The following is a 25,255-nucleotide window of genomic DNA, read 5'->3' as shown; positions in this document are numbered from 1 at the left end:
ATAGAATAGATAGAATACATATATACACATAGTATAGGTATATATATGTCATTAACATATATTTCATAGAGCTATAGATAGCAGAATAGGTGAAAATTCAATCGTCGGCATCTGTAAAATCATTACAGAACATGACAGGATATGAGACATGGTTTACATACAGTAAACTATTGCATATCTGTTAGATTTATATATGTCCCTCACTAATAATCGTGTGTGTGTGTGTGTGTGTGTGTGTGTGTAAAATTTTGGAGCTGTAGGTGTTAAAGGATTAATTCACAGAAAAAACTTCAGTGGGCTCCCGTGCAATTTTCTCCGCCAGAGAAAGCAAGCCAGTGAGTCAGGGCAGATATTAATAGCCTAGAGATGGACCATTTGTTTTTGGGCCCCCCCTAGCTAAAAAAAAATCTGCCCCCAGCCACCCCAGAAAAGGCGCATCTGACGTCACTTAGGCTGCACTGACTCCCCACCCGACCCACGGTGAACTGACAGTGTGGAAAAATGTTCAGAAACTTTCCCACACTAATCATTTCATCTCCGGTCAGGCGGGGAGGCTGCGCAGCAGCTTTTCATTCATTCCTGACCGGGGTCAGTGAGAGACTGTGTTTAGGCTATAGAGCCTTTTATTTTGTGCATCCAGACAGAAAGGTTTAAACGTTTTCGGTCCAGCATAGGACCTTCATCAGAAAAATCTCGTTTACTGAAATAAATAAATCCTTGCAATGGTAGCCAAAAGAAGGACAAAGTAGAGAGTCTGGATGGCCAGTGGAAATGTTAAATGGTTGGCGTCTGGAAAGCGTATGTGGACTGAGCCGTCCAAAATTAGAACAGGCAGCTGTACAGCGTAGGGCTTCAGAAAAGGGACCTCTAGGGTCACTAAAATAAGGAGTGAAGACAGCGCTGATAGCAGTGGGTATACAACCTCTAGAATTGAATTGCGCTGGTGAAGCCCTGGTCTGTGGTCTGGCTGCCCTGTTATTTCAGTAAACGAGATTTTTCTGATGAAGGTCCTATGCTGGACTGAAAACGTTTAAACCTTTCTGTCTGGATGCACAAAATAAAAGTGTCTGAATATTTCACATATTGAGTGCCAAGATTTTTGTCATTTTTGATTGATGGGTTGGATACCCGACTTAAGCACCAACAACCAAACTATTCCTGAGTGCCGTGCTCTCTTTATAGGCTATAGAGCCTGCGTGCTGGACATGGCACAGCCTATGTGCCCACAGGTCTGAGAGAGCGAAGCTTTACTATGGACACTGAAGATTTGTCTGTCTGCTGTAAGACTGTTTGCCCTTTTTGTTCATGTTTCAACGGTTTATGGTCAAAATAAACCACATAGACTGTTTTAAGTGAAAGATCGTTCAATTTTGCCTGAATATTGCTGCCAAGCAAGTACACCCCAACCCGCTAGTGATCATCAAAATTGGTGGAGAATGCTAAGGGTACTTTTGTAGCCTTGTTACTAGTGGCAACGGACGAGATCTACAAACTCGGTTGCTAGGGGCAGTGGTCGACTAAGCACGCATGGAAGTGATTGCTGTGGCTCGGCGGGGTCATGAAAACTGAAAGCGTCTGGAGGTAACTCGGTGGGGTTACGAAGGTGGTCAACATATTCAACGCAGAGTCGAGGTTTGCAGAGCCAGTGCAACTGCAGTTGCAGCAAGAGGTTCTGGAGCAGCAAGAGCTGCAGGAGCCTCGCTGTGAGGATCTGTTGGGGCAGATAGACTGCTGTGCACAGGCGGTGAGTGGCCTGTAGAGGGACATGGGGAATCCACGGCGTACACCTAAAAAAGGGTGGAATCCCGAAAGGGGGCGGTGACCCAAACAGGGGGTGGTGATCGTTACGATATATATACATATATCGTGTGTGTGTGTATGTATGTATATGTATGTGTGTGTGTGTGTATATATATATACACACTCACTGGCCACTTTATTAGGTACACCTGTCCAACTGTGTGTTAAGACTTAATTTCTAATCAGCCAATCACATGGCGGCAACTCAGTGCATTTAGGCATGTAGACATGGTCAAGACAATCTCCTGCAGTTCAAACCGAGCATCAGTATGGGGAAGAAAGGTGATTTGAGTGCCTTTGAACGTGGCATGATTGTTGGTGCCAGAAGGGCTGGTCTGAGTATTTCAGAAACTGCTGATCTACTGGGATTTTCACGCACAACCATCTCTAGGGTTTACAGAGAATGGTCCGAAAAAGAAAAAAAATCCAGTGAGCGGCAGTTCTGTGGCCGGAAATGCCTTGTTGATGCCAGAGGTCAGAGGAGAATGGGCAGACTGGTTCGAGCTGATAGAAAGGCAACAGTGACTCAAATTGCCACCCGTTACAACCAAGGTAGGCAGAAGAGCATCTCTGAACGCACAGTGCGTCGAACTTTGAGGCAGATGGGCTACAGCAGCAGAAGACCACACTGGGTACCACTCCTCTCAGCTAAGAACAGGAAACTGAGGCTACAATTTGCACAAGCTCATCGAAATTGGACAGTAGAAGATTGAAAAAACGTTGCCTGGTCTGATGAGTCTCGATTTCTGCTGCGACATTCGGATGGTAGGGTCAGAATTTGGCGTAAACAACATGAAAGCATGGATCCATCCTGCCTTGTATCAACGGTTCAGGCTGGTGGTGGTGGTGTCATGGTGTGGGGAATTTTTTCTTGGCACTCTTTGGGCCCCTTGGTACCAATTGAGCATCGTTGCAACGCCACAGCCTACCTGAGTATTGTTGCTGACCATGTCCATCCCTTTATGACCACAATGTACCCAACATCTGATGGCTACTTTCAGCAGGATAATGCGCCATGTCATAAAGCTCGAATCATCTCAGATTGGTTTCTTGAACATGACAATGAGTTCACTGTACTCAAATGGCCTCCTCAGTCACCAGATCTCAATCCAATAGAGCATCTTTGGGATGTGGTGGAACGGGAGATTCGCATCAGGGATGTGCAGCCGACAAATCTGCGCCAACTGTGTGATGCCATCATGTCAATATGGTCCAAAATCTCAGGAATGCTTCCAGCACCTTGTTGAATCTCTGCCACGAAGAATTGAGGCAGTTCTGAAGGCAAAAGGGGATCCAACCCGTTACTAGCATGGTGTACCTAATAAAGTGGCCAGTGAGTGTATATATATATATATATATATATATATATATATATATATATACACTGTATATATGTTTTCACGAATATTTGAGGCCATGGGTCCATCATATGTCCATTTTGCAAGCCGGCGAGAAAATCTCACCGTACGGATTGGATGTCATACAGAGAAAATCGCATCCTCGCATTGCAAACGGATGACATACGGATCACTGTTCAGGGAACATTTCTGCGATTCTCGTCCGTAGAAAATGGACTGTGTTTTTATTATTTATTTATATAGCACCATTGATTCCATGGTGCTTTACATGAGAAGGGGTTACATACAAATTACAGATATCACTTACAGTAAACAAACTAACAATCACAGACTGATATAGAGGGGAGAGAGGACCCTGCCATTGCGGGCTTACATTCTACAGTATGATGGGGAAGGAGACAGTAGGTTGGGGAATTGTAGCTCCGGTGTTGGTGAGGCGGTAGCTCCAGTAGAGGTGAGGAGGCAGCGGGGATCATTGCAAGCTGTAGGCTTTCCTGAAGAGGTGGGTTTTCAGGCTCCATATGAAGGATCCGAGTGTGGTTGATAGCCGTACGTGTTGGGGCAAGGAATTCCAGAGGATGGGGGCTATTTGGGAGAAGTCTTGGAGGCGGTTGGGTGAGGAGCGAATAAGTGTGGAGGAGAGAAGGAGGTCTTGGGAGGATCAGAGATTACGTGAGGGAAGAGATCAGGAGATTAGTTCAGAGATATATGGAGGAGACAGGTTATTAATGGCCTTGTAGGTCAGTATTAGTAATTTGAATTGGATACGCTGAGGGAGTGGGAGCCAGTGAAGAGATTTGCAGAGGGGAGAAGTGGAGGAGTAGGGAGGAGAGAGATGAATTAGTCGGGCGGCAGAGTTAAGGATGGACTGGAGAGGTGCGATGGTGTTAGCATGAAGGCCACAGAAAAGGATGCTGCTGTAGTTGAGACGGGAGATGATGAGGGCATGCACAAGCATTTTAGTAGAGTGAGGGTTGAGGAAGGGACGGATTCTGGAAATTTTTGCGCTGGAGGCGGCAGGATGTGGAGAGAGCTTGGATGTGTGGTTTGAAGGACAGGGCAGAGTCGAGGGTTACTCCGAGGCAGCGGACCTCCGGTACGGGGGAAAGCGTGATGTCGTCAATTGTTATAGATAGGTCAGGTAAGGAAGATCTTTGAGATGGGGGAAAGATGATCAGTTCAGATTTGTCCACATTCAGTTTGAGGAAGCGGGAGGAGAAGAAGGAGGATATGGCTGATAGACACTCCGGGATTCTGGAGAGCAGAGAGGTGACGTCTGGGCCAGAGAGGTAGATCTGAGTATCAGCGGCATAAAGGTGGTACTGGAATCCGTGGGACTTTGAGTTGCCCCAGGCCAAGTGTATAGATTGAGAAGAGTAGGGGTCCTAGAACAGAGCCTTGGGGGACTCCAGCAGAGAGAGGGTGGGATGAGGAGGTAGTGTGGGAGTGGGAGACGTTGAATGAGCGGTTGGAGAGGTATGAGGAGATCCAGGATAGGGCGAGGTCTTTGATGCCAAAGGAAGAGAGGATCTGTAGTAGGAGACAGTGGTCCACTGTGTCAAAGGCAGAGGACAGGTCTAGAAGCAGGAGTATAGAGTATTGTCCGTTCGCATTAGCTGTAAGTAGGTTGTTAGTAATTTTGGTCAGGGCTGTCTCAGTGGAGTGATGGGGGCGGAAGCCAGATTGTAGATTGTCAAAGAGCAGGTTAGATGAGAGATAGGAGGAAAGTTCAGCGTAGACATGCAGCTCCAGGAGTTTGGAAGCGAATGGGAGCAGCGATATTGGACGATAGCTGGACATAGCGGTTGGGTCGAGGGTTGACTATTTAAGGATAGGCATGATTGTGGCATGTTTGAAAGCCGAAGGGAAGGTACCGGAAGTTAGTGATAGGTTGAAGAGGTGGGTTAGGGATGGGATAAGAGTGGTGGCGAGGTTGAGGAGGAGGTGGGATAGGATGGGGTCAAGTGCACAAGTGGTGTGGTGTGATTTGGAGAGAAGATGAGCAAGCTCTCCTTCAGTGATTTTGGATAAGGAGGTTATGGGGTTTGGGCATTGGTCTGGTATACAAAAGGTTTCTGGTGGTTGAGCAATAAAGACTTGCCATGTTTGGTCTATCTTGTTTTTGAAGTGCGTGGTGAAGTCCTCAGCAGAGATTAGGGAAGTTGAAGGGGGCAGTGATGGGCGGAGGAGGGTTGTGGGATAAGGAAGATACAAGGGATGTAAAGAAGGCCTGTTTAGCAGAGGTGAGAGCTGATTTGAATGCAAGTGTTGCTTGTTTGAGTGCAGTGAAGTCGTCTTGTGAGTGCGTTTTCTTCCAGCGCCGTTCAGAAATTCTGGATGCTTGCCAAAGCTTTTTAGTTTTTTTTTGTGCCAGGGTTGTCTATTGATTTGTCGCAATCTGTTATGCATGACAGTGGCGACCGAGTCTATGGCTGATGCAAGAGAGGCATTGTAAAAACTAGTGGCAGTGTCTGTGACATGGAGTGAAGATATGGAGGACAGTTTAGGGTAGAGTCCGAGAGTGTGCGAGTGTCTAGATGTGTGAGGTTTCTGCGGGGGTGTGCATGTTGCTGGACATGGGTGACAGGTGAGGAGGACAGGGATGAGAAAGTGAGTAGATGGTGGTCAGAGGGAGAGGGGAGGTTGTAAAGTTAGATAGGGAGCAGAGACGGGTGAAGACCAGGTCTAATGTGTGTCTGTCTGTGTGGGTGGCTGAGGAGGACCACTGAGTAAGTCCAAAGGATGAAGTGAGGGACAGGAGTTTGAAAGCTGCCGACTGGTGGGTGTCAATGGCGATGTTGAAGTCACCCATGATGATGGTGGGAATGTCAGCAGAGAGAAAGTGAAGACGCTATGTAGAGAATTGTTCAATGAAGGCAGTGGTCGGGCCTGGAGGTCAGTATATGACAGCCACTTGGAGGTTGTAGGGGGAGTAGATGCGGACAGAGTGGACTTCAAAAGAGGGGAGGATAAGGGAGGGTAGAGGTGGGATTGGGTTGAAGGTGCAGTTGGAAGGAGAAGGCCCACTCCTCCACCATGTCTGTTGCCAGGGCGAGGAGTCCTGAAGTGAAGGCCGCTGTAGCATAGCGCAGCAGGGGAGGCGGTGTCGGAGGGTGTCAGCCATGTTTCAGTGAGGCCAAGGAAAGAAGAATTGCGAAAAGTAAAGAGGTCGTGAATCTAATGGAGTTTATTGCAGACGGAGCAGGTATTCCAGAGTGATCCAAAGAGAGGGAGCAGGGTGGTGGGGGTGAAGGGCACGGATTTGAGGTTGGAAAGATTTCGGGTGTTTATATTGGGTTGGGAGCGATAGAAAGGGGTAATAATGGGAGGTATGAGCTGATGGGGTCCAGGGTTGGGAGATGTGTCGCCAGCAGTGAGGAGAAGCAGAGAGAGGCAGAGCAGGTGGGAGAAGGAGAGTGGGCAATTTGTTTTGTGTGTTATTAGGAGAGATCTGAGGTTGAGGAGCAGGTCAGTGGAGGAGGTCAGGTGGGGGGGCAAGAGGGAAGGAGAGATTAATACTTGGTTAGAGGGTGCTGGGGTTTTAATATGTTAAGTGTGACTCCGGCCTAAATGTAAGTCTCCACCACCCTTTCTTATACTCTCCTTCTGGTAGCTTTACTGTTTTTGGTGCCGTTTACGGGCTCGTGGTGCCATCTTAGGCCCGTAACTGACTGTCCGGAAGTCAGAGGTTACACACAAGCTTTCAGTTGAAGTTTATGAGATCGCAGAACAAGGTTGTCTTAGACGCGTGATGAGAAGTGACCTCTGCAGTGCTCCATGAAACACCGGACCTTCCAGCAGGTAATTTTTCACCGAGCAACACTGGAAAACAATGAAGCTGGATGCAGGTGAATATCAGACATGTAGTGATTCTTTAAATGCTATGGTTGAGAGAAATAATTAAACAGCTGGAATTATTGTTGCAGCCGTGCCCATACCATCCATGTGACAAACATGAACGTTGTGCTTCCCAAAAGAGTTAATTTTTTTAAAACTAATGTTTAACATTTGATAAAAAAAGAGCACCATATGTCTCATGCTTCTTCCATGTTCGTTACAAAAATTGTTCCTGCCAATTTTATGTTTTATGTTACACATGCATATTTATTGTCTATTGTGTTGTAGTATTGGGAAACCCAAAGGGAAAATACCAGAAAAAATATCATACCCAGAAAAAATTAAATTTAATGAATTTCAAAACACTATCCATGTAGACTTTATAACAGTTATTGCTGTAGGTTACAGATAACTTCTGTCCACGGTGTTTTTGGGAACAAAAATGCCTCAAGCTTCTGTGTGAATCAGTCGTGAGATCTAATACGATAGAAGATTACAGCCGGGGGAAGACGGGAAACATTCATACAGGCGGCCGGTGGGGATGGAGTCAGTGACGGACTCTGGCCAGATATGTTTCTAGAGCCGTAGTAGAAGATGAAGCTGTCGTCCTCGTCATGAAGTAGTGTCGGCAAATGAGACGAGAATTAGCGTTATGGAAGATGAGTCTATGAGAAATGTATTCAGCTGCCGACTCCGAGGAAGAAGCTACTAGTTGTCTGTGTGGTCTAAAATATATGGGATTTATTAGTAGATGTAAAAAGAAACAATACTGGAAAATAATAAAAATATTATTACTCACATTAATGATCCCCTGTACCACCACTGCGGGGTCTCCCACTAATCTTTATATTTTCTGGACACATATGATCTCTACAGCCAATCAGTGGCTGAAACAGTGACCAAAATAGTGAATGGGACCAGCTGACTGTCACCAATTCAACTAATGTTGCATCATATATGATTTAAGAATACAACATCTACACATTATATCTCATCACATATTACCCTATTATCTCCAGTAACTGTATTATTACATGGGATCTTTATGGTGTTTCATTGTCATCTTCTTCCTATTCAGGTCCCTACAATATCGGGTCCTCTCAGTGGAGATCTACTATATAAGAGAATTTTCCCGATTGACCCCTCAAGGATGGATAGGGACAGAGGCAAGATGGTGGAGAGAATACTACACCTCACCTTAGAGATCCTCTTCCGGCTTACTGGAGAGGTGAGAGATTCTGATGACGTCACATTGCATCATTCTTATCTATGGGAATAACGGACAGAACTGGAGAGGTGAGGACTCTGGAAATGTCTGTAGTGAGATTTATTAATGTGTCTTTCCATAACCAGGATTACACCATAGTGAAGAAGGCCTTTACTGAGCGCTGTCAGGCCCCTGTGTCTGAGGGATGGGGAAGACCCCTGAGCCCAATCAAGAGGCCTCCACCTCGCCCCCTGATACATGAGGACATCAATGACCAAAAGATCCTAGAACTCACCTACAAGATGATTGAGTTGCTGACTGGAGAGGTGACACTGCTGGGAATGCTGGGACATTATACAGTAATGCTATGAATGGATCGGGGGGGATGACGGTATCATTGTATGTGTCAGGTTCTTATAAGGTATCAGGATGTTGCCGTCTATTTCTCCATGGAGGAGTGGGAGTATTTAGAAGAACACAAAGATCTGTACAAGGATGTCATGATGGAGGTTCCCCAGCCCCTCATATCACCAGGTAATGGACAGAACTAAATGCACGCGGCCTATAATTTATCTTTATGTAAAGAATGAATTCAGTCCCTGTATGTGTTTCCTCCAGTTCTAGCCAGTAAGAGGACAACACCCGAGAGATGTCCCCGTCCTCTTCTTCCACAGGGCTGTAAACAAGAAGATCCCAAAGTTCCTCAGGATCATCAGGTAGATGGAGAGAAGGTGTCATGAGATCTCCCCTATGATGTGTAGATGGCTGTGAAGATCTTGTGCTCAGTCTTGTTTTATCCACCAGTATTATATGTTTTACACTTGTGTAATGAGAACGGTGGAGATGGCAGGATTAGAGCTGATCATCGATGTGACTTCTCCATCTGTCTGTGACTTTTACAATATTTGTTTCAGGCTAAAGATCTGACCAATATTAATACTAAAGAGATATATGTGAGGAGTGATGAGCGGTGTAAAGAGGAGATTCCTACACATGACTACCCAGGTGAGTAGTAATTACTAAATGCAGAGAAGTCACAGATTCTTCTCAGTCCCTGTATGCGGCTGCTTTATCTTCGGTGTAATCCGGCCACATTACAATCGAGCAGTTACCATTCTCTTGCTAAACCCAAACTATCCCAATTACATTGGGCATTGGAAGTCCTTCTGTTGGATGGAGACCTGTCTCGACCAGAGCTTACAGTCCAGAGAATGCTCCCTACTACCTGGAATAAGAAGATGCTAAACCTTCCTTTCCAAGATCTCTAAACTGCAAAGCCAAATTACAGTGTACATAGAATGTACTGATAACATAGAAAATCATTTGAAAAAATTATAATCCGTAAAGTGGGCCTAGCTTTTATGATGGAACACCAGACCAAGTCCTTTTTATTTATATGCTCAAATATAGATACATAGTTTTATTTAAATGCATCCTTGACACACCCTCATTGAGAGTAGAGACGAGAAAACCCTTCAATCAATAATTGTTGCTCATATTTCCAGTACTCTTTGCTTTTAATTAACTTGGTCTAACCTATTGTTAGTAGCTATCCAGTTCTTAAAAATAATTCCCCTTGTAGATAATGTTCATGAAGTAATTAGATCCTTAGTAGGACAATCCATCTTGATTCCTATAAAAAAAATGAAATGGCAAAACAATATTTAGCCTCTCAGCAACAAATGTGATAACTGATTCCCAAAATTCCCTAATTTCCCAGGAATCCGAATCCATATGAGAGAGATTTGCTGCCTCTGAGTCACTCTTGAGAATTTTTTTTTAATCTGCAAGGTACTGCAGTGTGCAGGTGCTAGGAAAGGTCAGAGAGGCCCAGCGCCTGCGCACTGCAGTACTTTGCTGTGCCCTCAACAGGGCAGAGAAGTATGCCTGTGCAGAAGTGCGATGCCAGGAGCAAGGAAGCAAGCAGGATGGCGTCGCAAGAAGATGAGTCCCCGGACCAGGAACTGCGACACCCAGCAGACCAGACTGCATCGGACCACCCCCCCGGGTGAGTATAATAAGTTATTTCTCCTTCGCCTCATTGGGGGACACAGGAATGTGGGTGTATGCTACTGCCGCCAGGAGGCTGACACTAAGTGAATGAAAAAAAGTTACTCCTCCGCAGTATACACCCTCGCCTCGATTGCAGGCGAAACCAGTTCATGCTTAGTGTCCGCCGTAGGAGGCACACATCTGGTTTTTCTCCCAGACTTGATTTTTTTTTTTTTTTTTTTCTTTTCCTTCCCTTTCCTTGAAGATGAGACAGGGGCGACAGACCCTATTGAAAGGGTCCAATCTCCCCAAACCATAAACGGGTGAGCACGTGGAGTGTTGCCTCCACGTATCCTCTCACGCAACGTAGGACATGATGCCGGACGCATCCCTGACTACCCTAAGTTATTGAAACCCTAGGCTGTACAGTGTCATAGGTGCAGTCCATGCGGCCCCCACTGCACCACCAATGCTAGACTGCTGTGATGGAAGGTGAAGGACGGTCCCTCTCCTCATCCCTCGAAGGGAAAGATTTAGTTAGGGTGCTTGCACTGTCCTTGTTTTTTTATGCAGCCCCCCTTCCCCCCCTAACCTGAGGCTGTCAGCTGTTCCAGGGGTTAGACACGGAAGGAGGTGGGCTGGGAGGGCTCCTGTAGGCATAGGCTGAGGCCCCTTTTTTACTGGCGGACTTCAGATGAGGAAGGCTCTGACAGAGCTGGGGCGGTCGGTGGCGTCATACCTGGCCCAAACCCCTACTTCCGGAGGTCCCGCCCCCGTGCACAGGCGGGCGCCGAAAATTTAGCCCCCGGCTTCAGCCAGCACTAGGCCGCGGGCGGAAGTCCCGCCCCCCGTGGCGCATCTACTTCCGGCAAGCCCGCCCCCCCGGGGCCTCGAGCGGCCTCTGGAAATTTAGTCCCCGGTTTCAGCCGGCACTGGCTGCGGGCAGAAGCCCGCCTTCATGATGTCACCGGCGGTCGCCTCTTCCGGTGGACCCGCCCACACGCCGAGGCGCACTTTTTGAAAAGGGAGCAGCAGGGCCTATCCCTTTTTGCAAGACTAAGCGACTTGCTCATTCCCCCTGCAGACATATCACCTAGCAGGGCCACCATGTCCAGAAAGACTAAGGTGCACACGTTTCTGTACGCTGCATGCACCTCCTGTCAGTCCACCTTCCCACATGCTCAAACCAAACAAGTATGTGAAGCCTGCTATTCCGAACGTGCCCAGGAGCCCTCCCTTGCAACCGAGCCCAGTGTACCTAGTCTCCCGGAATGGGCTCTATCTCTATCGCAGTCCATGGCATCTCTTACGAGAGGTGGTACCCTCACCCCCCCAATCCTGGTAAGCATGGCACCCTATTCCTCATCCTGGTATGCATGGTCCCCTCACCCCCCAATCCTGGTATGCATGGTCCCCTCACCCCCCAATCCTGGTATGCATGGTCCCCTCACCCCCCAATCCTGGTATGCATGGTCCACTCACCCCTTATCCTGGTATGCATGGTTCTCACTCCCATATCCTGGTATGCATGGTCCTCTCACCCCCCCATCCTGGTATGCATGGTCCTCTCACCCCCCTTTTCCAGGTATGCATGGTCCTCTCACTCCCCTTTTCCTGGTATGCATGGTCCACTCACCCCCCCTATCCTGGTATACATGGTCCTCTCACCCCCCCTATCCTGGAATGCATGGTCTTCTCACCCCCCAATCCTAGTATGCATGCTACCCCTCACCCCCCAATCCTGGTATGCATGGTCCTCTCACCCCCCAATCCTGGTATATATGGTCCCCTCACCCCCTTTTCGTGCTATGCATGGTCCCCTCACCCCCCTTTCATGGTGTGCATGGTCCCCTCACCCTCCTTTTGTGGTATGCATGGTCCCCTCACTACCCTTTTGTGCTATGCATTGTCCCGTCACTCCCCTTTCGTGGTATGCATGGTCCCCTCACTCCCCTTTCGTGGTATGCGTGGTCCCCTCACCCTCCTTTCATGGTATGCATGGTCCCTTCACTCCCCTTTCGTGGTATGCATGCTACCCCTCACCCCCCTTTCGTGGTATGCATGGTCCCCTCACCCCCCAATACTGGTATGCTTGGTCCTCTCACCCCCAATTCCTGGTATTCATGGTCCCCTCACCCCCCCCCCTTATCCTGATATATATGGTTCACCTCACCCCTATTAAACTACACACATACAAAAAAAAGCATTTATACTCCCCCCTTCTTTCCTGTGCTCCAGCGCTGTCACGTTCTGCTGGAGGCCGGGGGAGGAGTCTGGCGCCGGAGTACGTGCCTGCACATAGCGCTGTCCAGTGCCATATTGCTGAAGACACACTGCAAATGTGTCTTCAGTAAAATGGTGCTGGATCGCGCTATGCGCATAGGCGATTCCGGCCGCACTCCTGCCCCGGTCTCCAGCCGAAGAGAAGCTCCGCGGCAACGATCCTCCCGGTCAGGTTAATATGTAAGTATGGCGCCCGATATCGCGGTATGCAGTGTGTACGGTACCGCCATCTCCGACGCCATACACACTCACCGCTGAATGCCTCATTCTGTCTGAAGCCAGACTGCGCAGGCGCGTCGCGCTTGCGCAGTCTATAAGTGCTTCGGACAGAGTGACGCTTAGCGCGTTATATTATAGAGTGAAGTTATAATTAACAATTGATGTTTCAACATACATCAAAATCAAATTCAGGTTGCACAACAGGTACAATCAACAAAATGTAAGTATATTAACCAGCATATACTTATTTGGAAAGATAGAGTATAGTGCAACAAATAGTATTGAAATGTTATATCATATTATGTGAATAAATTGTTGGATTCAAATGACGAGACATGATGGGGAAGAATTGAGGGGAATACAAATGCCAACACAGGCGGAAAGTATATGGAGGGGAATTTTGCATATTCTGGTGTTCGATATTAATGGCTCAGCATCACTAGTGCCTAGTGCTAAATTCAGATGAATTTCTGAATGATGTCCCGGGTAACCAAGCTCTCATATATTCGTATGAGTCCAAGTTCAGCCCACTGTCAGAGACTATGAGCTCTTAGACCATGTGAATAAGGTTATCTACCACCTCACCCCATTCCAATTTAGAAGGCATGGTGATTGATCTCCAATGTTTGGGGATAATCTGTCTCATTGCTACTAAAAATACCCTAAATAGTCCCTTTTTAATGGTAGAAATAGATATAGGGAATACTGATAATAAAGCTGTTTCTGGAGAGTTTAGGAAGTTGGTGCAGAATAACTTATTGAAGAGATCAAATAATCCTGTCCACAATTTGGATATTCGGGGCAAGACCACCAGATATGGGTCATGTTACCTGCAGTGGAGTCACATCTCCAACACTTATTTGTTATTTTAGGATACATGTGATGAATGCGGTCTGGTGTCCTGTACCATCTGGAGACAATCTTGTAATTAGTTTCCTGGATGTGACATGATCTAGACAATTTTTGAGTAAGAATAAACGATTTTTGCCAATCATGAGTACAGATGTTTTTACCTAGCTCCTCACATTGGTCTTGATAGGGATCACAGGTCCCTAGCACCTCCTCTCTCTTCAGCAGCCCGCATAGCAAAGAAATACAATGCAAGGGAAGTCTCCTCCCAATACAGATTTTTTTGAAAATCAGTTAAAGGACTGATCCACGCTTCATGGCTGGTAATTGAATGATAAAGACTATGGATACGGAGTTACTCCATCCAAGCCTGACAAGATGAACGCCCTGGTGTAATAAGACTCTCTAAGGGTTTTAAGTCACTCGGGGAGACAACCTGTCTCAACTGGGACAATGGATTATCTAGTGTGCCTAAGAAACGGAAACCACTATCCTGAGGATTATGGAGTATAGGAGACAACTGACCTGGAGCAGATGATATTTTATATTTATTATTTTGTCGCAGATATTTAAAAGAATATGATATAGAGGTGTTAGGGGAGATGTTATGGATCTAAAAGTATGTCTGCCCCAAAGTAGTTTAGTAAGTGGGACGGGATTTAAGTGTTCCTCCAATTCAGTCCATAGTCCCTTGGAAGGCTTTATGATGATATGCAAAATGCTATTTAATATTGATGCTTGCTCTATGGTGTGCTACAAAATACGGGACACCCATGCCCCCGAGGTTTTAGGTCTTGTCAAAATGGTGTATGATCATCTAGGTTTAGATGCGCCCTAAATAATTTAGAAGAAATTGCTTTAATTTTCCAAAAAAAGACCTTGGGTAAATTATAAGGAATAGTCTGGAAAAGATAAAGAATTCTAGGTAAAATATCCCTCTTCAGAATGTTAATTTGGCCAAACCAGGAGACCGAGAGCCTGGACCATTGTGATAGATCTTCCTCCAAGTTTCACAATAGCGGCACAAAATTAAGTGGGTAGATCTGTGAGGTATCTACTGGAATTGTAATACCTAAATATTTGATATGGTCCTTTCTACATAAGAGGTTTTTCAAAATTGTCTCACAAAATTTAGTTACAAAAAAGGACAGTAATCGATACATAAAGGTATGATGATTTTTTTTTTTTTTTTTACCTACAAGGGTCTGAAAAATATTTTCCCTGTTAAGAATTCTACAAATTGAGTTAACATTCTTAGGACCAGAGCGTTTTCTATTTCACACTTTTAATTATTTCTTGTCTTATTCCAAGAGCCATAACTGTTTTTTTCTCTGTAAACATAGACGTCTTACGCCTCTTTCACACTTCCGTTTTTGACAATCAGTCAAGATCCTCCAATTTTTTTAAAAAAAACGGATACGCCATTTTTCTTTGCGGATCCGTTTTTTTTCCCCATTGACTTTCATTAGTGGCGGATCCTGACTGATTGCCGTCCTTTGCATCCGTTTTTTTGAGGATCCGCCACAATGTTAGTGTCCGTCAACATCCTCAAAGATTTCCAAACGGACCTTGCAATGTTTTTTTGTCCGGCGGATCCTCCAGACACTGAATTAACCCCAAAATCTGTCTGGGTGCCGGACAAAAAAAAAAATCTCTCTCTCTCTCTTCCTTTAAATTTCCTCATTTTCAGGATCCGTTTAAAAACCGATCCTGTGCCATCCGTTAACATCAGTTGAGAACGGATCCGCTTGTCTGCCTTTTTGGCGGATTTTAACTGATGCAAATAACTGAAGTGTGAAAGAGGCCTTAGCGTTTTTGTTTTTGTGGGACAAGTTGTACTTTTAAATGACACCATTCAGTTTACATTAGAATGTACTGAAAAACAGGGTAAAAAAATTCTAAGTGAGAAGAAATTGTGAAAAAATGCAATTCCGCCATTGTTTTTTTTTTTTGTTTGATTTTAAGTGAAAAAAAATGAAAAAAATTCTGAATTGCAGAAAAAAAAATGTTGCCCTTTGTGTTGGCATTTTCCAAGACCCTTTTACTGATCAAGTAAATTTTTATTGGTTTCATTTTGGCCTACATAACATTTTTTGCTGGCGTATTATTCCAGTATCTGGGAGGCAGACCGAACAAACAGGATCGAACATCATGCTGTACGTGTTCGTGCTCTGAGGTCTAATGTTTGATTGTCAACTGGTTTAGTCTTAGTAAATAATTTAATTTTTCTACATAACGTGCAATTTTTATGTATATTTTAGAAATATTATACACATATATTTTTCAAGGATATTTTATGCAAAAATAATAATTTTTATTATTGGCAGATGACTGTACCAGGAGATCACAAGGACAAATGACTTCTGTCATTTCTAAATCAGATGACCTTGCTATCACCCAAGATAGAACTGAAGTGAATATCATTACTCCAGATGTTCCATCATCTCTTGACAGCAAAGATCTATCATCTGATCCTTTTAAACAGGTCCTAACTTCTAATTCATCACCGACTATTAAGAAAAATAAAAGTCACAAAAGAGACTTTGAAAATCTAACTTATCTTAAAGCAAAAAAGCCATTTTCAAGTGCAAAATATAGAAAATGTTTTTCCCTCAAAATGTCTTTTGCTACTCAGAAACAAATTCCCACAAAGGAGAAAAGATTTTCTTGTGCAGAGTGTGGGAAATATTTTAACCACAAATCAGAACTTGTTAGACATGAGAGAGTTCACACAGGGGAGAAGCCATATTCATGTTCAGCATGTGGGAAACATTATACAACTAAATCATATCTTGTTATACACCAAAAATCACACACAGGAGAGAAGGCCTTTTCTTGTTCAGAATGTGGGAAATGTTTTAATCTAAAATTAGCTTTAGTTATCCATCAAAAAATTCACACAGGGGAGAAGCCATATTCATGTTCAGAATGTAGTAAATGTTTTGCCGATAAATCAAATTTTGTTAGACATCAAAAACTTCACACAGGTGAGAAGCCATATTCATGTTCAGAATGTGGGAAATGTTTTGTAGGGAAATCAAGTTTTGTTAAACACCAGAGAACTCACACAGAAGAGAATCCCTTCTTATGTTCAGAATGTGGGCAATCTTTTGCAAGGAAATCAAGTTTTGCTAAACACCAGAGAATTCACACAGGAGAGAAGCCCTTCTCGTGTTCAGAATGTGGGAAATGTTTTGTAGGGAAATCAAGTTTTGTTAAACACCAGAGAACTCACACAGGGGAGAAACCTTTTTCATGTTCAGAATGTGGGACATGTTTTAATAGCAAATCAAGTTTAGTTGTCCATCAGAGAGTTCACACAGGGGAGAAACCTTTTTCATGTGCAGAATGTGGAAAATGTTTTGCAGCTAAATCAACTTTTGTTAAACACCAGAGAACTCACACAGGAGAGAAACCTTTTTCATGTTCAGAATGTGGGAAATGTTTTAATCATAAATCATCTTTAGTTGTCCATCTGAGAACTCACACAGGGGAGACAAAATATTTATGTCCAGAATGTGGGAAATATTTTGCAGATAAATCAAGTCTTGTTAGACACCAGAGAATTCACACAGGAGAGAAGCCATATTCATGTTCAGAATGTGGGAAATGTTTTAATCGGAATTCGGATTTAGTTGTCCATCAGAGAACTCACACAGGGGAGAAACCTTTTTTATGTTCAAAATGTGGGAAAATTTTTTCAGTGAAATCACGTCTTGTTAGACACCAGAGAACTCATACTGGAAGAAATCATATATTTTGACAAACTGTACAAGACAACACATAACAGACAGTCAATGTAATGACAAGTAAAAACACAAAAATTGAGCTTGGTTTGAGTTGATACACATGCAGCATATAAATGCATGTTAACATTGGCCATAAAACCTGCAAAAGACAAAGTGAGAAAAAACCCTGCTGTAACTAAATAAGTAAAAGCAAAAGTGCATCTAAATAATACAGAGTTTTTAGTAATACTGTTTTTGATGAAAAGTGGCATGAAAGCCATCCCACCACGACACGGTACCTCTGTTCGGGATAGTCCTACACTGTCTAATATTAAAAACCTTGCCTTGTGTTAATGTTGACCAGACTGGTGTCTACTGTTTGGGACTCAGTCCTTTTGTCTGCCCTTGTTCACACATTGAGGTCAACTTTGACACAAGGCAAGGTTTTTAATATTAGACAGTGTAGGAGTATCCCGAACAGAGTTACCGTGTCGTGGTGGGATGGCTTTCATGCTACTTTTGATCAAAACCAGTATTACTAAAAACTCTGTATTATTTAGATGCACTTTTGTTTTTACTTATTTAGTTACAGCAGGGTTTTTGCTCACTTTGTCTTTTGCAGGTTTTGTGTAATGACAAGTAAATGATAAAAAAACGCAAGTTAGAACTTATTTAGAATTAAAATATGTAGTTCCTTATAGACATCTTTTATCTAACAAGCAATATAACATGAGCATTAAATATTTCACATTGTTGCATATTTATATAATCACTATATGAACAAGAGCAATGTGACCCCCTCCCCACACATCCCCCCAAAAATACCCATAATTTCTTCCTCTTTTTTTTCACCCAATCTCAGTGATCTGCCTTTCATTGCAGTTTATTTAAATCCAGAGTTTCCATGTCTGAAGAAATGTCTTTAGTTTATGTATATTACAGTAATAAATATGTTGATGTTGTAAGTTACTATTCACATTCACGATCCATTCCTTCTTTGTAGGAACATCTGATGGAATCCATATTTATAAAAGCAGTTTCTGTGCTAAATATATTAGGAACTGATTCCCTTTTCAATTCTCCAATACACATATTATTGGGTTTTAAAAAGATTTGATTTTAGCATCTTCCTTAATTGTCTCAGTAACCTGACCTCTCAAAATGTAAACTTTATATCATAACATACAATGGGTGAATCATTTTGTTAGTCCTTTTTTACAATACCTCTGGTCTTAAATCTTATTGCAATTAGAACATTCTAACCTTTTGACTTTTTGTAAAACAAAGTCTTAAGCCCAATACATTAAAACTGATGTTTCATGCAACAGTCTTAATGAGAAAGGTGCAGCAAAAAACATGTGACAGATTCATTAAGAGATGTCACTTAATGAATTTGGTGAATTTTATTAGTAGGTTTCGACACTGCAAGCTCCATATAACAGCTACTTAGTAGGACGGAGCGGGAGACACCCATCCATGGATCTCATAACACTCTCCAAGGCAGGTAGAAAAGGAGACACAGGTAGTGTCTGCTAAGACCGGAAGCTGGGTTAGTTAAGTAGAGGGGAGTGTGTCCTGGAGCAGAACAGAGGTGTGTTTGTTGCTGAAAAAGTTTAAAACTGCTTGAGCTGCTACAGCCTGGAATACCGATATTGGTATGGCTGCTACATTTACTGTGTTTCATTGTGCCTGAAGAAAGGATTGTTTATGTAATTCATTTGTACTGGAGAGAGGTTGTTGTTGCTTTGGAGCTGTAAAGTTTATGATGGACAATAAACTCTGCTGTTTTTGATATAAAACCCTGAAATTGTGCATATGCAAGCTGCTACCAGAGAGATAAACCCCTACGACTGGTGTTTAAATGTGGGCATGAAGTCGTAAAGAGCACAGGTGATTACAGTTTAAAGACTAAATGTCCTGGATAAAGGCACCTACAGTCTGAAAGCATGGAAGAGCTTGTTGAGCAACTGGTCCAGGCCAGGCCAATCTGCAACAGCAACACTTGCATCAGCAGCAGGCCCAACAAGAAACCAATACACTCCTGATCTAGCAGTTGCAAAAACATTTTCAGCAGAAGCAACAGTTTCAGCAGCAGATGGGTCTCTTGGCAGAAACTGTCCGGGTCTAAGAGATTGCACCTCCTGACAGCCAAAGTGATGGTAACTGTGTGAGGCAAAAAACTCTGGAGGATGATGCCTAGGCTTTCCTAACTGTCTTTGAGAGGGCAACAGACAGGGAAAAAAATGTCCTGAGAGCAATGGGCAGAGGTCCTATCTCCAAAGCTTACTAGGGAACCAAAGAGCAAATACTACGACCTTGTCCTGCAGGATGCCAAGGAGTACAGCAAGCTGAAGGTGGAGATTATGAAATGTTTGGGTGTAACCCTGGCAGTCATGGTGCATTAGTTGAACCACTAACACTACCTTAAGTACAGGCGTCCCAGATGTTCAAACTGCTACACCTAGTGCAAAAATGGCTACAACCTGAAACCTGCTCTCTGGCATAGTTGGTGGAGAGAATGGTGAAGAACTGATTTACCTACTCATTTCCTAGGTCTGTACAATGCAGGGTTACCCAGGGAGATTCCCAGAATGCAGATGACTTTGTGAGCCTCATGGAAAGATACATGACTGTGTAGAACTCCCTGAGCAGTCAAGGTAGCCTAAAGTCACCTTACTGGAGTACTCGATGGGTAGCTTTTATCCAGAAAAAGGGGCCTAAATCTTATCCTGGAGGGTGCCCAAAGACACAGTAGTATATAATACAGAGCCAGAATAAGTGGACGTTGAGTGCGCTGCCGCTTGAGAAATGAATCATAGACAATTTAATTGAAAGTGGCTTATTTGTCAACGCGTTTCAAAGTCAAATCCAAATTTTTCCTCAGGACAACCACATGTGCAAGTGGCAGCATAACATCTATGCAGTTTCAATACAAGAAATTTTCAAGTAAAAGCTCCAAAACAAGAAGATCCCTCCCCTACTGTGGCAAAAACGGACCATGGTCAAGATTGGTAGATCAGCTGACACAAACGCTAATAGTGGGTCACAAACAACCAAAAAGATGGAAAAATTTATCACAAAACAAAGTGGACCCAAACAAGGGCCATCGCAGTATAAGGACACAGATGTTGACCCAGATTTGGAGGAATCGCAGGAGGATCCTTCTGACTTTGCGGACTCAGATAAACCTATTTCTAGAAGCTTCATTAAAAGTATTTTGTCCTCAGCCTTGGCTCCCCTTGCGAAAGATTTATCTACAATTAAAAAGGACATTCAGCAGATTGGCAGCAGAGTGGAGGAGCTGGAAGAGACGCAGTCGAAGCTGTCCGCCTTGGCTGGGGATCTAAAAACGGGCCTTCAGCAACAGGAAGGTCATATCAATTCCCTCTATACTGCAATGGAAATATTGAAAACAGGAACAGAAGAAACAATCTCACAGTCCGGGGAGTGCCGGAGGCAACCGACCGAGAGGATGTACCAGCCATTCTTTATGAACTCTTTCTGCCTATGCTGGACACAGAAGAAGGAAAGATGTTAATTCTTGAGAGAGCACATAGGGCACTAAAACCCAAGCCTAAACAATCAGAATTCCCTAGAGATATAATTTGCAGAATTCTGGACTTCCGCATGAAAGAGAAAATTCTCAAAAAGACAAGGACACTAAGCTCATTGGAATATAAAGGCTCTACAACTCGTGTTTTACAGGATCTGGCACCAACAACCTTGTCTAAGAGATTCTTATTGAAACCCTTTACGGACACCCTCAAGCAGAGACAGTTTCTTTTCAGATGGCTTTTCCCATTCGGTCTATTCATCACAGCAGACGGCAAGAGATTTACAGTTAAGTCATCTTCCGACATTGCCAAAGTATGTGCAGAGCTGGGTATTCAACTCGACTCGCTGCCTGATCTTCGTCTTGCCCGCACTAATTTCAGTCTTCCGGATCTACCATTGCAAGAACCCTGGAGAAGAGCGAGCAACTCTAAAGAACAAAGAAGCAGAAAAAGACAAGCAGGGAGGCAGCATTCCTCCAGCGATTGAATTAGGGACCCTTGTCTCCTAACCATCTCTGTATGGATCCTTTAAGCTGATCCACAGTGACTGCCTAGTTAACATATGGAACAAATAGAAAAATTGTCATGTTTTCTCCTTTACACTCCCTGATGGGTATTACAGTGGTATTTGTAATTTTGCTTATTACAAAGAACGTTGTTAATTTAGGGCAACAAGCGCTTTTTGTTGAATATATGCTAATGTTTTTGTCTTTTACCTTTCTTTACTCTTCCCCTCCCCAACCTTTCCCATGTCCATCGGCGAATCACCTTTCATCTTGTCCTGAGCCCAGGCGCCCACTGACCCGACATGGCTGATCGTATGCAAGAAACGACAATAGCATCATACAACGTAAGCGGTCTGAACGCGCCAATTAAAAGAGCTCAGGTATTGGCACATATTAAGAAATTGGGGACTGACATTGCACTCCTGCAGGAGACCCACTTTATACAGGAAAAAACCCTGAGTTTTGAGAAATACTACTATAATACATGGTTCCACTCGTTTTCCTCTTCCAGGAAGGGGAGTGGCAATCGCTCTTGCAAAAAATACACCATTTCAGTATATCGACATGGTTCATGACAGAGATGGTAGATATATTTTCATAAAGGGTTAGTTGGCACACAAATTGGTTACGATAGGGTGTGTATATGCCCCCAACACAAAACAAGACACCTGAATTTCCAGAATTATGAGAGAGACAAGTCAATTTGTAGAGGGCAGTTTGATCCTGGGAGGTGACCTGAATGTTCCTCTTGAACCACCAATAGACTCCTCTACTGGGAAATCTAGTGTTCCTAAGAATGCACTAACACGCATCCGAGCAACCCTACATCTGAACCAACTGATTGATACTTGGAGATTTCTCCACCCCACTGTACGAGACCTCACATTTCTCACAAGCGCAATCGTCTTATAGTAGAATTGACTATCTTTTTATTCCATTCCAGATGTCCTTACATCTGAAAGACTCGCAAATAATTCCGAGCATTCACTCCGACCACTCCATCTTAATAAACAAACTTATGATAGGCCATAGACCAAATAATATCCCTTGGAGGTTAAACAAAACTTTAATTGCAGATGAACCCTCCAGAAATAAAAAAAGAAAATTCAAGAGTACTTTGAGATCAACTTGAGTGAAAATATTCAATTTTCTACTATTTGGAGGTTCACAAGGCCGTGATAAGAGGTGAATTGATTTCTATGGCCTTGCATAAGAATAAATGCAGAAAAGAAAAAAATGACACTCTTTATAAAGAGTTCCAAACACTAGAATGACACTGGACCCTGATGCTTTAGCTCTCCTCTCACAGAAGAGACAATCTCTTAGAGACTTACTAAACAAAGACTTTATGAAAAATTTATGGAAACACGGTATTTGCACATGAAGACAAAATGTCAAAATTTATGACAACTATGATTAAAAAGCGTAAGGCTAGGTCTCATATATACGGTAAAGGGGTCGGATGGAGCCAAAATTACAAACCCAGACGGGATAGCTTCAGTTTTCAGGGAGTACTATTCCACCTTGTATGATTTGCGACCGGGAGAGAATGTAGAACAGTTAGAAAAAAGGCAAATGAATATAAAGGAATTCCTACAATGTATAAACCTTCCTACCTTATCTGAAACACAACAACAGGAACTGACAGCCCCTTTCACGATAGGGGAACTCCAGTCTACCCTGTCGGACTGTCCTATGGGCAAGAGCCCTGGTCCAGATGGCCTCCCGGCATCCTATTATAAGACTTTTCAGGACACGTTGAGTCCGTTTTTATTGAAGCCGTGCAATGGTGCACTGGGAGGTGCGGCCTTTACAGGACAGACACTGGAAGCACACATATCCTTAATACACAAAGAAGGTAGAGACCCCGAACTATGCAGTAATTACAGGCCGATCTCACTATTAAATAATGACCTAAAAATATTTGCAAAGATGTTAGCCACTAGGATAGGCCTGATCCTTGACACACTCCTCTCACCTGAGCAAGTAGGTTTTGTCAGGGGTAGGGAGGGAAGAGACAACTCCCTTAGAGTACTGTACCTGATGCAGCATGCGCACAGCCACCAAAAACCCCTAGTCTTAATGGGCACCGACGCAGAGAAAGCGTTTGACAGGGTGGACTGGACATTCATGCGTGAGACTCGCGAGGTTTGGTTTTCCTCCCACAGTTATAGACGCCATTTTTCAAATGTATAAATCACCGTCTGCGAAAGTAAGGGTAAACGGGGATTTTTCTCCACCCTTTGAGATCAAAAACGGCACACGTCAGGGCTGCCCCCTTTCACCAGCTTTATTTGTCCTAACCATTGAGACGTTAATTCAGAGTATTAGCATCCAGCAATAGGGGGTATCGAGATCTCGGAATCCTCACATGTAATAGCAGCGTTCGCAGATGACCTTCTCTTGCTCCTATCGGACCCTGAAAAAGAAATTCCGGCGGTGTTGGAGAGGTTTGAGGCATTTGGAGAGTTATCGAACTTTAAGATTATTCTAGAGAAGTCTGAGGCGATGGGGATAAATATTTGACATGCAACAATCCAAAATTTGAAAGATAAATTCCCAATAAACTGGAACTCTAAATATATTAAGTATTTAGGTATTAAACTGAGTCTTCACTGGAACTCCCTGTTCTCACTCAACTTTGTACCCCTTCTCGATGATACTCTTGAAGCCAATAAGTCGTGGAGAGCACCCTATATTTCCTGGATAGGAAGAAAAAAAATCTCATCAAAGGATTTATTTTACCCAAGTATAGTTATATATCCAGAATGCTACCAATTAAAGTCCCTGACACATTTATTCAGAAGGTCCGATCTCTTTTTGGAAGTATATATGGGGGGGCTTAAGACCTAGAATAAGCTATAATACTCTTTCCCTACCTAAACATAAAGGGGGTATAGGATTACCGGACCCACAAAAATACCACGCAGCTGCAACTTTGTTGCTATTAATCAATTGGACGAGAGAGAGTATTCACAAACTTTGGACAGGGATTGCTAGCGAGTCACTGTCAGTACCAATCTCTACTATCCTTCACTCGTCAACGGGTTTTATAAAGAAGGTTCTCTCCCCAAATGCAATAACAAAAAATTTAATCAGGACCTGGGCCAGATTCTCATCCTCACTAATGCCACTTTCATCACCCCTGATAAAAGTAGGGGACCTACCTGGCCTCTATTTAGATCGCCATTTTCTTAAGGGCACAGACTCTCTACATAAAATAAACGAAAGTTTAGATGCTTTCATGGAGGATGGTGTGATCCTCCCTCTGCAAGATTTACAAATGAGATTTCCACACTATCATATTAACTTTCTTCATTACAAAAGGCTCAAAAACTCGATCAGATCGTATTTACAATCTGGACTTCCGCACAGAGTTGACCGCTTTTGAAAAGTTGCTGACTCAGAGAAATAAACCAAGGGGCGTGTTGGGTAAGCTTTACCAGATGCTCCTGGGCCAATCAACCTCGGTTAAACGAGCATTTATAATGAAATGGGAAAGGGACCTTGAGGTTGTATTGCAAGATTGGGAGGATGAAAAGATATATAAAAACTCGCATGGTCCTTCTGGCTGTGTGAAGGTCCAAGAAAATTCTTACAAAGTCCTTACTAGGTGGTCACCACCCCTGACACTAGAAAGAAGTGGCAGTCTGATGCACCCTCTAATTGTTGGAGATGTTTCAGGGAGAGGGGATCTTATTTACACATATGGTGGCAGTGCAAAAATATTCTACCATTCTGAAGGAAAGTGCTTAAAATTGCAACAAGACTTTGTCAGCTTCCAAGCCCCCCATCCTTGAAATTGATTTTTCTAAACTGGTCAAGCGATCTTGCACAATACAAACATAAAAAAAATTCTTATGTATTTGTTAGCAGCAGCCAAAATGCTTATCCACTTACATTGGTTATCACAGGACTGTCC

General features: G+C 43.6%; 1 pseudogene; it reads left to right on the top strand.

Annotated features, from left to right (window-relative positions):
- The first annotated feature begins 8,040 nt into the window (after positions 1 to 8,040).
- Positions 8,041 to 25,255, top strand: part of LOC141051125 (uncharacterized) — a 72,198-nt pseudogene continuing 54,983 nt past the window's right edge.

This window comes from Dendrobates tinctorius, unplaced genomic scaffold (genome assembly GCF_039654945.1).
Source record: "Dendrobates tinctorius isolate UK_male_01 unplaced genomic scaffold, ASM3965494v1 ptg000155l, whole genome shotgun sequence".
NCBI lineage: Eukaryota > Metazoa > Chordata > Amphibia > Anura > Dendrobatidae > Dendrobates > Dendrobates tinctorius.
Note: the sequence above shows the minus strand (reverse complement) of the source record. Positions and strands in the feature narration are given on the sequence as shown.